This window comes from Drosophila simulans, chromosome X (genome assembly GCF_016746395.2).
Source record: "Drosophila simulans strain w501 chromosome X, Prin_Dsim_3.1, whole genome shotgun sequence".
NCBI classification, from domain to species: Eukaryota; Metazoa; Arthropoda; class Insecta; order Diptera; family Drosophilidae; genus Drosophila; species Drosophila simulans.
In genome coordinates this window covers 17,822,067-17,836,806 of record NC_052525.2, presented here as the reverse complement: position 1 = coordinate 17,836,806, position 14,740 = coordinate 17,822,067, and the positions used below count along the sequence as shown (strand labels likewise).

Sequence of the window (14,740 nt, the reverse complement as noted above, 5' to 3'; positions counted from 1 at the left end):
TGTGCTATTGTTGTGGGTTTCAAAGCCCCTTCCAATACTTAGCTGTTTTCGAGATTACTTACAACTTAATTACAACTTTTAGATTCCAAAAATTTTTCAGAAACATATTTTTTTCAATAATCTGTCAAAGCCTCTTCCAATATTTAGCTGTTGTAATTACAACTTTTAGATTCCAAAAATTTTTCGGTTTTAAGCCATTTGTACTGCATTTAATGCATTTCATTACTGTTTTTTAATTTATTAAAATTGTTTTAGCTATTGTCTAGCTAGTGCATAAACTTATTTATATTTGGCTTACATAATACTAATATGAATAAGCTTTTTCACGAACGGATTTCGAGGACATTAAGATAGCCTTAATACATAATTCTTTTTTTTTTTCAGAATAATGCATTCTATTTATTTTGGTTCCAAAAGAAATCGTTCAGTCAATAATACATAATTCTAAAGAGAAATGGTTCTATTTTATTCTTTCAGTATACTTTTGGACATGTGATTCAAAAAGTCAAGTTACTTATAACTTAAAATAAGATAAAAACAAGAGGGAATGCTATAGTCGAGTTCTCCAACTATCAGATACCCGTTACTCTGCTAGTCGAAATGCGAACACGAGATTTCATCATTTTTTTGGGATATCGATAGAAATTGGGGATTAAAATAAGAAATTTTTTTTTAAATTGTTCAAAAGTGTGAGCATGACCGTTTTGGGAGTTTTGTAGGTGCAAGGAGGGGCGTGTCTTTGGTATACCGATAAACGAAGAAAAATCAAAACATTTTTGAAAAGTGGGCGTGGGAGTTTTGGACGGTATGTGACGGCTTAGAGTGGGCGTGGCAACATTTGGAAACAAACTTGCGCTGCGTCTAGGTCTCTGGAAACTGCATGCTTAATCTTAACATACTATCTTTTAAAGTTCCTGATAAAGAGGCGTTCATACGGACAGACGGCAGTTCGACTCGGCTATTGATCCTGATTAAGAATATATATACTTTATATGGTCGGAAACGCTTCCTTCTGCCTGTTACATACTTATCAAGGAATGTAGTATACCCTTTCACTCCACGAGTAACGGGTATAATTAAAAAAAAAAGATTTTATACAAGAAAGCAAGCCGAAATTATTTGTTGCTTGTATACTATTTTCAAACAAATAAATATTTATTTATAAATTATATTTTTTTAAGACTGCTTCCACTGATTTCTTGCAGTGCAGCTGGCCGGACGCTGTTGCTGCTGCTGCGTCTGCCGCTGCTGGCAGATACACACGTACACTTAACACGCACACAAACGGAGCGATGATGAGGCTGCACCGCACCTGCCCCCCGCCGCTCCTCCTGTCGCTCCTGCAGCGTGCTGCCGAAGTTTGGGGAGGAAGGACTCGTGCGTTCGGGTCGCCTCGGCTGCTGTCGGCCGCCGTCGCTGCCGCCGCTCGGCTGGCGGAGTCGCGTTCATTCTCGTGCTCATCGTCGTCGCTGCTGGCCGCACACATCCTCGCATCGAATCGAGTCGTGTCCTGCGAGTCCTGTGAGTCCTGCGAGTCCTCAGCCTCTGCGAGCCAGGATTCACTGCTCTTTGGGCAGCAACGCGACAACAAGTTGAACTCGGCTCGAGCGCAGCTACCAACGACCATCATCAACTGGCCAAGAGCACCTGGCGCTAATCCGTCGCTATAAACACGACAGTCGAAAACATAACCAATTCCGATTGCGATTGCGATCACTTCGAATCGAGTGAATTTTCAGCATTAACGGTAAATCGAAAGTGAACAGACTGACCAAAGCCCCCCTCTTCACACTCACATCCCCCCCTCACCCCGCAGTAAATTTGGGCAAATTTGTTTGTTGTGTTCTGCACTTCTTTTTTTTACGGTTCATGAAAGTGAGCATAAAATGCTGTTAAAAGTTGTTGCCGATTTTACATTTTTGATGGTGACGAGAGCGCATTAAAATCGTGTAAAAGTCATGTAGTCTGTTTACCCCGGTTTTTCGAATTTATTTATTTATATATGTATCCAATTTTTTATATCTTTTTTTTTTGTCCTGCCGCCCATTTGAAAGTGGCAGCGCAAAAGGAAAACAAAGTGCTGGAAAATCATAAATTCGATTGGCGATTGGGGCGGCGAACGTGTGTGTGTGTGTGTGTGGGGGAATTTGTCAATTTTTACGAGCGATGGCTGGATGCATCGCATCCAACCAATGGGGCTGTTAATTGAAAAGAATATAAGCCCCCAGCGACCGGATCCTGATTGATGCCCATTGTTAGGCAATGGGGCGATAATCGAGTTGGGGCATCTTAATGCCAGTCCGCCTTTGATACTCCCACTGTGTGTGTGTGTGTGTGGTGCATATTGTTGGGGCATTATTAGTTTCGAGCTCGTAAGCCCCAGAAATGTAATGCTTGAATGCTTGAACAAAAACATGCGGGTTTAATACGAATTTGGAAAATTACCAAGCAAAGATCTTAGCAACTCTCGCTTTTCCGGAATTGAAAACTTCTGCCATATTTGTACTATGCATAGTTTCTAGTTGTGTAAGAAGTTTTGAAATGAGAGCAAAAACAATAAATAGCCGAACAATTCATTTGCAAGTCAGTGGAAAATAGAGAAAGCAACTTTAAGCCAATTTCCATCAACCCCACTCCCCCCATTTGACTTTCCCCTTCGATTCGGCGAAATTAATTGCCTCTGAAACCAAATGAAACATTTTTTTTTAATCTTTTTTTTCCGGTGCCAGCAATCGAACGCAAAGCAAAGCGGAGCGAAAATAAATAAATAAAACGTAAAACTCAGCGGAAAGTAATAAAATAAGAGCGGACACGTTCCACGAAAAACCCGGAGGAGGAAGCCAAAGTGTCAAGTAAGCAAACATTTAATTTTGATTTATTATTAATTTCCACACGCCCACACGGAGCAACAGATAGCGCGATTCTGGGCGGGATTCTGCTGGGTGGTGTCCTGTGAGGCTGGCTGGGTGGCATGGCTGGCCCACCCACTTGACGGCTTAATGCTGGTTATTATTTTTACCGTTGGCCGTTGCCACCTGCAGCTATCAAATGAATAATGCAAAAGAGGAAAAGCCGAGACAAGAAAAAAAAATAAAAAAAAACGAATGAATGAAAAAGGCGAGCGACCGCGGGCCAAAGAAAAGGCAAACGAGCGGGCAAATTATTGTAATTACTATTTTCCATTAGCAGCGAATTTTCGGCATTTTTCTTTTTCACCCACCCACCACAAGAATAAAATCGTAAAAAAGGTACAAAAAAAAAAAAAACAAAAGAAAAAAAAAGGTAAAAGGACAAAGACAAAAACGACGAAATGCCGAAATGAAAACGAAAGTGGCGCAAAGTTGTGAAATACGTGCGTTTATTTGCGTAAAAACTTGCACTGTTTTTTCTGCCGCTTTTCCTTGCCGATTTTCAGCCCACCACCACCCATTTCCACCAAGTCATAAAAGGCATCGCGCGCACTGGGGATTTAGTTGGCAAAGGATAAAGGCAGTGCTGGTGGAGCTGGGACTCGGACTCCGGCTCGGAATACCCGCATCCAGCTCCATCCATCGCTCGGGCATCCTTGTGTGCGGCTTAAATTTGGTTCCTAGAAAAAGTTTTAATCCAGCTTTCGTACTGCCCTCCACCTCCTGCTCCTCCTGCTCCTGCTCCACCATCTGCCGTGCTCCCACTTCTCGGTCGCGTTCTCGGGGTCGCTTGGCACTATAATCCAAAACACCGATGCACTCGTACACCCACGCATCGATCGCAGCATCGTCAATAACCCAGTGGATGCACGAAATGCACTGCGAAGATTAGGAGCTGCCTGTTTGGGACTCCCAGAAAGGGGAGACGAAAGCTGAAAATAGACATTCGAAATACCTGGAAGACAGGCAGTCCAGTGGAATGGCCCAAAGACCCGTGCATAAGGTTCCTTGCGGCGTGAGAGGAAAACCACGAAATTTAAGAATTTTAAGAGTTCGAAAAAGAAGGGTTCAGGGTTTCGCGGAAATCCTTGTTATGCGTTTCCCTGAAGGTGTCTAAAAGTATGCTTTAAGAATATTTAGTATGCCATCTAGTATCTATTGCAGCATACTTTTGGGCACACCCATCAATAGTTTTCCAGCCCATGCGTTTTGCGAGGAATCTGAATACATTACTTAAAAAAACATTACGTACATTTCAAAAGTTTTGCCAAGTTTTGCTTTTCTAGTGGGTCAACTCAGTTTAAAGTTGGCAGGTCAACTAGGGTGTCCTGGGGTCGAATCTCCATCGCATCCCTGCTGAGTTGAATCTTTGGGGCTGTTGCTTTTCTATTTTCTTTTGGGCCCGCTCGAATTGTTGTTTTGTTTTATGTTTATTTTTATATGACCGTTTGCTTTTGTTGCTCCGCTCCGCTCGGCTCCTTTCGCTTAATGATGTTCGCTTGAGCCCAAGGCTTTAATTGTATTGATTAAATGCTTAATTGTGTTGCCAGGCAATGCTCGAGACAAAGCCAAAGCCAAGCCGTGGGCTCAAGTCCCAAGACTTGGGCATAAAAAAAGGGGATATATACACACGTATATAGCCGGGAAATCGGCTTCAAAATTGGCGGTAAGCAGGAAGGCGGCGGTGGGTGAACAAAAAAAAAAAAGAACGCACTTAATTGTTATTAACAAGCGCACATTAATTACAATGATTAAAAGAGCGGACTGGGCATCCCTTTCGCTCGCCGTCCCTGGCATTCACTATAATTAGTTGGCCAAGACGCTCAGCTGTTTAATTAAAACTAATAGAGTTCCTAGTCGTCTCCTCGCCTCTGCAACACCATGGCATCCCATGGCATCCCATGCCATCCCATCCCATCCCATTCCGTCCAATCCAATCCAATCCGAGTTGAGGCCAATCCGAACGTGAAACAATTAACGTGCTGGACCAACAAGGACGCCGCCCAGATGACAATGACAATGCCAATCCAAGAACAATGCCAAGGCGACAGCAGCATCGCACCACCGATGGCATCGCACCACCACCAACAACAACAACAACAGCACCACCGAAAGCAACTAATGCAAACAATGGCCAACAACAACTGGCGAAACAGCAACCGAACTGAAAATGAAAACGAAGGCTAACGGATTCGAATGGCCGGGGTAACAATGCCTCCAATACCCTTGAGGGCGCAGAATTTTCCCATAAAATACATGTTTCGGTTAACTAAACTAGGGAATCTATTAGGCAAATGGAATTAGTGGAGGATGACACAACTGCCTCCGGTGGGCTTGAAACCAATTCAAAAGGGGCTATAAAAGTGTGACCATTTGGCAATTGCAGTAAAATATTCAAAATATATTGTAGCATACTTTCTAGAACCAACATTTGGTAGAAGATTGATCCTTACAACTTATCTATATGTCAGTAGTAGTAGTACTAGTATATATTGAGCTATCTAAAAGCATACTAAAGTATTTCGAAACCAAGTTTATTTAGTTCTGAAAGATCTGGGTTTCCATATGGTAGATCAATAAAAAAGGCTCTTAGAGTTCAAAACTTCCTGATCATCCACTTGAGTGGATTGAAATCTCAAACTTCTTTAGCTGCCAAGCGCTTCGCTGCAGCCATCATACCTTTTCCAGGGTAGCAAGCTCAGGCATGCCACGGCATAAACAGATGCGTTCAGCTGGCCAAGTTGTAGTTGGACCAAGATTTGCCGACAGATAGATATTTATGGACTGCCAGAGCTTGGCAACCTCAATCCTCAGTCCTGGTGACAGCACTACCACTAACACCACTGCCACCACCACCACCACTTCCTCCTCCGTGGCCGGGTGTGAATGTCTGTCGGTGGTCTGCGTAGTTGGACAAGGTGTCTGGCTGAAGATGGCCAGGAGATTCTGTCGCCGCCTCGCTTGTCCGTCTGGCACTGAGCTCCTTAGTTGCGTTAGTTGACGTCCCTTGGCTTTAACGTAATTAGGCTTTAACTTTGGGCCGCTGAGCGCATTAGCGTTAAGTAAATTTCCCGGCATTTATGATGGCGGCCAAATGGAAATGGAACGCCTCGCAGTTGAAGAGGCATTTTCGGCGACCCTAATTGTGGCTTGAATTTGGTTCGGTAATTGTCATGTCATGCGGATGTACGCGCGATGATGAAAAATAATGCTTATATCATTTGGCAAATGAGTTGCTTCAACAAAAACATCATTCACAGCTGCGAGATGTGATCCGGCAAATGATATTGTTTGGGCTTATCTTGGTATTTTGGTAAATAAGTTGGACAAGGGACAAGGTCACAAATAATACATGTTTAAGATGTTTAATTATGGTGTTCCAAAAACCAGCTATTGCGTTTTCAAACCCAATTCGAGGCAGCAAAGACGACCGTTTAACGGATTCATGTGAATTTTTCTATAGCTTCGAGTGAGCATGGAGCTATGTTTTTCCGTGGAAGAGACTAATCGGAGCACCCATTAGCAACTGCTTGGGCACGTTTCGTACCATTTGGCATTGCTATTATGCCCCATCGATTGCCATGCAAACGCAGTGCATGGTGATGCCCACGTAAGTCGGTCCATAATCGGGAATATTGACAGGACCTTTGAACACCTTCGACAACCAGCTGGATAGTAAGAAGGGAATGTAACGAGAAGATAGGTGCCAGGACATGGACATGGACATGGGCAGGGACATGGCATCGTCCCGAAAGTGAAACATGGTGCGTTTGCCGCAATGCACAAAGCTGCCGCAAAATCTCATTACGTTACGTATAACGTGACGGGCGACGATGGCCCAGCTACGTGTTTTCAGTATCCCGGCCATCCCCCCCATTGGGGCGCCACTGCCTGCCCGCGCCCCTCTGGAGCATCTGCCACATGCGTGTACAGATAGCTGAGCTCGTCAAAAATTGTAGCCAAGAGTTGTGTCCCGCTTTTCCCTGTGTTTTTTTTTTCAGTTTTTTTTTTTTTTTTGGTGACATCCACCAAAAGCCAATAAGCTCATATTAAAGTTGCCAGCGGCGTGGCTTAGGGAGGAGGGGGGCTGGAAGTGGGAAGGGGGGGCTGATATCCTTGTCTTCCCGCGAAGTCAAGAGAAATTTGTTAAATTTCATGCAATTTCCTGCGCCAACCTCGCTGCCAATCCCACTCCCAATCCACAGCCAACTTCCTTTGGCTTTGTGTTTGGGCTATTAACTGCTCTCGCATCAAATTGAAAGCCATAAAAGGGGGGTGGAGTCGGCAGAGGGGGTTTTGCTCGCAGACATTATTAATATGTTGCAATTATTTGTGTGCTGGCGAGGGGGGCAAGGGGTGGATTATGGGTGGAGTTGGGCTTAAAGGGCTTGGCAGGTGGCGCATAAAAATTGCACATAAATGTTGAAATGCGTAAAATACGGTAGGAAGGGGGAGGGGATGGCATTGGCGGATGGCTAGAGGAGTGCCGGGAAAGTGCCTCAAACAGACGGAAAATATTATACAAAATGGCTTTTCGTGTCTATCGAGCGAAACGTACATTGACTTAGGGTCAAATTGTTATGTGCTGCGGTTCAATGAATCCATATTACATTATATTCTTTGAAAGCTGGAGGGCTTTTAAAGTGTATACTGTAACATGCATACAAAGTGCACTTGGTATTTAGGCAGTGTTGCTCATACGCAGTGTTGGCTAACATAATGTAACTCTAATAATCGGAGCTTACCTTAATTATTTATTTGTATTCCTATCCGCTAAGTTACCAAGCAAAATAGAAGACAACACTGCGTATTAGTAATATTTTCGCGCTAATCTTTTCAACATTACGCATACGCAAAATCGCACAGCTAAGCGCGACGCTTTTATTAAATGAATCACTTACGTACAATATTTTCTGCGACAACCCTCGATGCTGTTGGACGCGGTGCTGCCGCATTAAAAGAAATCGCGTTAAGCGAAGGCCACACACGCATGGACATTAGCACACACAGTTGGCAGCCATCCAAGCTCCTCCATCGCAGCCCGCCCCCATTTTCCCAGCCATTTGCCCCCATTTCCCCCGTCTGCACCATTTGCCCAGACCCACCCGCACAACATTGCCATCGGGGGCGCCACTCATTTCCATTCCATTCCGTGCCATTCCGACTTGTTGCTCGGCTTCGCTTTCCTTCTGGTTCCTTTTCCTTTCGCCTGGCAGACAACAAGACGCTGTCGCCGTGCACTTGCAGAAAAAAGAAAAATCACAAATTACCCACAAGGGCGCGGTGGATGAGCGGCGGTGGAAAATGCGGGAAAACTGCAGCGCTGATATTTGTCGCCTTCTAATTACGCACACATGCACATAGCCATGCACAGCACTAATGGTCCAATGCACACGTTTAAAAACAGTTTACGGCCAGTTGAGGCAGCCTAATGCGATTAAGTGGCAGAGGAGTAGCGCCACAACTTTGATGCAAGAAGCCGCGATTGCTCGAACGGCTGATACCTGCTAAATAAAGTGAACAAATCTGCGAAGTACCAAATTACTAACCAAAGTGTCTAAAAGTATGCATCAAAATATTTCAAGTGGGAACTTTAATTAACAGATAGCATACTCTTAGGCGCTAATTAAAGTGATGTAAACATCTAAAAAATGATTAAATGACTTTCAATGTTGAGTTTTTTAGTGACAAAAGGGAGCCTTTGACAACGTTATCTACTTTTTTTTAGTCCTTAACTAGTTCGGAATTAATATGTATATCATCAAAATAATTTGAACAAAAAAACCCTTGATAACAGTTTACACACTGCGCCTGTTGAAACTTGAAGTGTTGCAAAACTACCACTCGAAATCAGCTTGTTCGTTGTGACACAAGGACCGCAGTTGAATATTTAATGCATTTTACAAACTGCATGTCAAATTAGTTTCGCCAGGCTCTCTGGCCGCTTTCGAAATGCAGCAGTTTATTCGGCATTTATACCCCACTGAAGTATGATAATTGCCCAAACACTCTTTGCCACGTAACTCGACCGCCTTCCGTTTAATTTGAGCCAGAATCTGACAGTTATTGGACAGTTGAGCGAGGGCCGAAAGCGGAAATGCGGAAAGTGAAAAGCGGAAAAGCAGAAAAGCGGGGGAGTTGAGTTGCTAAATGAGAAACTGCAGCATCTGATAGTTTGCCGCTTGAGGTTAGACAAGGACACACTCGTTGCCAGTGACCTTGACACACACACACATACATTCTGCCGCTCACACACACAACGTTAATCCGATACTCTGGCAATTACATTCCACATGTGCCATTCTCTGTCATTCTCCATTTGGGCAATCCATCAAAAATTCCTTTGTCTTTCCGGTTGTTTTATTTTTTTTCCACATTTTTTCTTTATTTTTTTTATTTGCATTTCTCCTGTTTTTTTCGTTCCATTGCGAGCAGTGTATCAACTAACGCTTCGCTCCAACTGTCATACGAAAGTGAAGCAAAGTCGAAAAAAGTTTCGAAAAAAAAAGGAAACTGGGGGGGGTGTGGCAAGGGCGGAGGAGGTGGAAGCAGACACAGAAAAGTTGGCAAAGCAACAAGCTGCGATGGCGACGATGAGAGAGACACTCACACAGGCACAGGCACGCTCGCACACACACACACAGCTGCACATCGAAATACCATCCGCATCACTCATCCGCCCTGTGGCCCTTTTTTCTGGTCTGTCTCTTTTGTGTGGAGATTTTTTTCCTTTCCTTCGCTTCGATTTTCTTTTTTTGCTGCTGCTGCTGCTGCTGCTTGCCAGCTTCCTTGGACGACAGCGGCCTGTTGCGCCTTTTGCGTGTTGCTTACAGTTGGTACTTTCTCTCTACCCTCCAACTTGGCCCACTTTCTCTTTGGCTTCTCCCCGCTCAATCAACAATGGGCATGCCAAAATGTCTCGTTCTGCCTTTTTAACAAGGCAACTGACGCCGCTTTTCCTCAGCCCGTCCCCCACACACACACACACACACGCAGACACACGCACACCTTTTTGTGTGTTTTACCCTCCAGTCACATTTTATCATGCAACAAAAAAGAAAGAAATGAGGGGCAAAATGGAAAATGAGTAGACCCTCGCAAAAACACTGTCTCTTTCGGTGTGTGCTCGTGTTTGCTGCTGTGGCAACAATTTATGAAATAACTTTGGCAATGTCGCTGGCTCCGCACACACACACACACACACGCACGCACACTCGTACACCTAGTTACCCATACAGTTAGATGAACAGATACACAGGCAATGAGAAATAGAAACTCGCGTAACAGATACACAAACTCAACCAAACTCAACTTAACTGTAACTGAGTGTGTAAGCAATACAAAGAGGGCAGGAAGAAGAAGTCGAGGGGCTGGGTTGGGGCTTGGGGGGTGGGGGGTGGTAAAGATTGAAAGAAGAAGAAGCAGCAACAGCAGTCAGCTGCAAGCTTAAAAAAATTGTAAGAGAAAAGAACGCAAGTGTAACACAAGTGAAGACGGAAATTGCGGCCCAAGGGGTGAGTTTTCCAGAGGGGTTTTCCGGAGAAAGGCGGGACGGCATATCGAAACAGGGGGGGCAGGTGGGTGGTGTAAAAGAGGCAGGCTTCTCCATTATCACGATGCGACTTCAGTGGCGTTCCTACTTAAGTAACATTCCACGTTTCCCGGGGTACACTCACCCCCATTTCGCTGGCCCCCCGCCGCCCGCCGCCGCTCTAACCCCTTGAAATGAACCTCTTACACTTCTGTTATCTGAAAAGTTTGCATACAACGCGCAGAAAAAGATACAAGATACACGGTATAGTGCGGGACAATGGCATGGCGAAAAGGACGAGCAAGGACACGCCGAGGCATCCTAAATTTGATGGTATCAGCCGGGATTCGCTTTATGGCAAGTGAGTTTTAAAACAAATCTTTTGAGAAATTGCACAGAAATGTAATAGAGAACTTTGGCATGAACAAGAATCCATTAAGTCTGCTCACTATATTCCACTTTATCTCACTATTAGGATGTATGCATATTTAAGTTAGGCAAGTTGGATGTAAATGTAGTGGCATAGTTATCTGAAGATTTTCAGGGCGGTACATCAAGCTAAGGCCACTGATCTAAGGAAGGATTGTGAATTTAGTGCTGAGATGAAATATAAATATTAAGGTAGCAAAATACAGCAGCTGGAATCTTGGATTTCAAGGGTAGTATATTAACTGAAACTGAAGCTGATAAATTGGTCAGTCCATGCAGACAAGCTTAAAGATACTTAAGGCTGTCTTAAGGCAATCACTTAAAGGTTCCCCTGCAAAATTACACATTATTCGATTCGCTTCCTTAGCCGCATTTGCTGAATTGGCCCTATAAATGGAATTCGGGGGCCTGCACAAAGTACCGAATACCTCTATTCTCAATCAGACTGTCAGTCCCACTGGCCCAGGCTTCCATTCAAGTTCAAGTCACCATTTCAAATTCAAATTCTCTTACCCCTTTTATTTATTTTTTTTTTAAGGGAATTGGGTTTTTCGGGGGCATGTCTTTGGCAGTTCTTCTCCACTTTGCCTCGCTCTCGTGCAATCATCGAAATTTATAAGCAAAGTTTGGTAGTCATGGGAGCAGGGGAACGCGCTACGGTGGGTGGGGTGTACGGGGTAGACCCAAAGGAAATGGTAAAGGCAAATATTTTTGAAAAGTTTACCGCCCCTCGAAAGAGCCGCCCGAAAACTAAATCAACTCAAGAGGCGGCCGCGTCTCGTTGATTCCCGATGATGATAATCGCAATGATGATGCTGATGATGAAGCCATGATGATGGTGGTACGGATGCCTGAGGTTGAAACTGAGACTGAGGCCAAGGTGGTTGCAAATGCTTTTCGGGCTAACAGACTTCGATGCTGCGGTTGCTTCATTATGGCCCAGAACCCAGAATCCAGAACCCAGAACCCCGAACCCAGAATCACGATGATGATGATGGCTGAGAGCAGCGACGATGATGGAACGAGCTCATCCCCCGGCACGAAACTAAACTAAAATTCTTTGAGCAGATTTCTTTGGGCTGTTGTTGTCTGCCCTTGCAATTATTTTAAGGGATCAATAAAACAAGTTTAAAAATAGCCCACTCGATGGAAATGGCAGAAGCTGCAGACGCACTGTATCTGGAAATCAGCAAAGAAGTAACGTTAAAAAAATGCTAGCAACTTTGGCCGAACTTTGTTTACTCAATTAGTTTGTTGTTGCTGTTTTCCCTTTTTTTTTGGATTGCTTTTGGCCTTATTTGCTGGTTCGTTGAGGATATTTTCCAGAGGGGGGAGGGGAACCGCACTAATTGGCTTAGAGCGACAAGCGAAAATTAACTTTTATTCTCGCTTTTTTTTTCCGCCCAGTTTCAGTTCAAGTTCCTGGCCGCCAAAGAGCGAAGAGCAAAAACCGAAAAACGAAATAAAATGAAATACAATTTTCCATGGCCGTCAACTTGAAATAAAAAAAAAAATGTTAACAAAGGGGGGTTGGGGGGTGGGTCGGTGGGTAAGCGAGAGAAATCGGTAAAATCAACAAAACACACGCAAGATAAACAGCCGCAGGAGCAGCACAAAGACGAGCCCAGTTTTTGGCTTCTGCGGTGGCCAGCAGCGCATTACGTAGCCGACTCGTTGGCCGTCTCCCTTTTGTTAACCGCCGCTCCACACACACACACACACACACAGCCACACGCACAAGTGGCACTTGAAGAGGCCGCTTGCCCCTCCTGCCCCGCCCCCTTTTACCGCTTGTTTGGTCTGTCAAATTTATGTTGGCTAAATTGCAATATCAATAAGCTGGAGAGGAGTGAAGGAGGTCGAAGGACGCGGCCGAGAGCTCTGGGCAACGGCATGGAAAATTGCGAGAAAGTTGAACGGTAGCGAAATGGAAAGTTTGCCAGTCAGCCAGCCGATCTGAGGTGGAGTTCCTCTGCGCTCAAAGAATCAAGCACCTAATCTCGGCCAAATGGGTGTATAAATTTCTTTATAACGTGCACATTATTTCAAATTTATGGCAACTACTAGACCACAAGAAATTTAAAGGCAATCACACAGAATAGATTGGCAGTAAAAATCATTCAGCTATATATCGGAATTTTTTTAAACTTCGATCAAATATTAATCCTTTATAAGTGGTTTCACAAAATATGTTCGTTTGCTAATATAAACATATGTATATTAAAATCCTTTGCTGATAGAAACTTTGTTAGTACGGAATACATTTAAAGATAAGCTGTTCTGTAGACTTAAAGTAGCATGTTTTTCACCTTCAGACGAGTAACTCTTATAATAACACTATTATCTGGTAATAAGATTAATTTTAAGTAACATCCTTTGCACTTTTTAGTGCTCCATTTTATTTACATTTTCGTTTGGTTAATGCCCACGAAGAATCCTTCGCTGTGAGTCGTACGCTCGTGCTCAGGATTTCAGCGATTGAAGTATCGATTTGTTTGCGCTATTTTCGGTTCACCTGGCATCCGGAGCGTATGCGTGATGTGTGAGCCAGTGTGGATATGGAAATGGAGATGGAGATGGAGGCGAGTGGCTATGTGAGAGCAAAACAAGTTGGTGCATCACCTAGAACGCTGCCTTGCCTTCCGCTTGGCACAATCCATTGCCTACTTATCGGCGCTGAAAGTTGATGACTTGAACGAGAGTTTTGCCCTCCAGTTGTGATGCTGGTGTGCAACTATCCATCAATATTTGTACACGTGAGGGGATGGTGGCGTTTCCAATTATGTTTGTGTCCCGGCATCCTGGTATCACGGTATCACGGTATCCTGGTGTCCTAGTCTGTTGGTCCTGGCGACTTGGCAAGTCACTCGAGAACCGAAGGGTTGGCATCCGCCAGCTCTGTTTGCCTCTTGGCGCCCAACAAGTGGCAGCAAAATGTTGCACTGCACTCCATGGGGGATTCCTTTGCAGCTGATTGTCTGTGCTCCTTGGCACTCAGCCTGCAATCCTGCCATCCTGCGAAAGGGGCGTGTTTATGTGCTGGGCCACGGGGCGTATGCGTGTTAATAAGCTTACAAAGATTTACGTAATTATCCTCGGCGAAGCTGGGAAAAATCGGCAAAGCGAAAGTGCTGAAAAACATGGCACTCGCAACGTTTTCGCTCTTGCGCTTCGTATCGACATTGCAACGGTCCCTGATGTCCTTGTTTCAACCCTGACGCATCTGGGTCAAGGGCTCGGCTGCAGCAGCATTCTGTGCCATTTTCCAACCAATGCCAAACATCAAATTGGCATCAAGATCAAGGTCGCTTTTAGTGGTGGGGCGTGCGTGTGGTGGAGGAGCTGAAAGCTTAACAGGCGAAATTATAAGCATTTCGCCTTAGTCCTTCCTAACCCCTACTAAATTTCCCAATTTATTTCGAGGGCTTAGACCCGAGGCAGCTTATCTGTCGGCAACCAGTCATCACCCTTATACATATCTACATCTCCAGGACACCGCATCCTTCTGCTCCTCATCTGCCCCTTCCCCTAGCTCAACATACATCTGTATATACACACCTGCTACCCACTTCTATCCGGACGGACGGGCATTCGCTGCCACAGAAACTTCTCTTAATGGCCGTTTAATGGCCAAGCGCGGAGCTCTTGGCACGGTTAATTGTGCGATTTTTGGCCAGTTTATGTCGACCAACGCTTTTTAATGTGGCCTAAAGCGTACCAGTTGGGCATCTGGCAGTTGTGCTGTGCTTTTATTGATGGCTTCGGGCCTCGCCTCGCCTCGCCAATGGTGGCCACATGTAATGGCCGTGTTTTTGTGGGGTGCTTAAAAGTTATGCCTCTCCCTGCCCCCTATTATCATCAACCGCCCCGG

At 44.7% G+C, this 14,740-nt stretch overlaps 1 protein-coding gene across 1 annotated transcript in view; it reads left to right on the top strand.

Annotated features, from left to right (window-relative positions):
- Positions 1-1,421: 1,421 nt before the first annotated feature.
- The window catches only part of LOC6726334 (pneumococcal serine-rich repeat protein), a 32,522-nt gene continuing 19,203 nt past the window's right edge, over positions 1,422-14,740 (top strand). The window contains exons 1-2 of the mRNA XM_039296489.2: positions 1,422-1,747; positions 2,730-2,852. The gene's annotated coding sequence lies outside the window, so the exon portion shown is untranslated. The remainder of the gene's footprint in view (positions 1,748-2,729; positions 2,853-14,740) is intronic.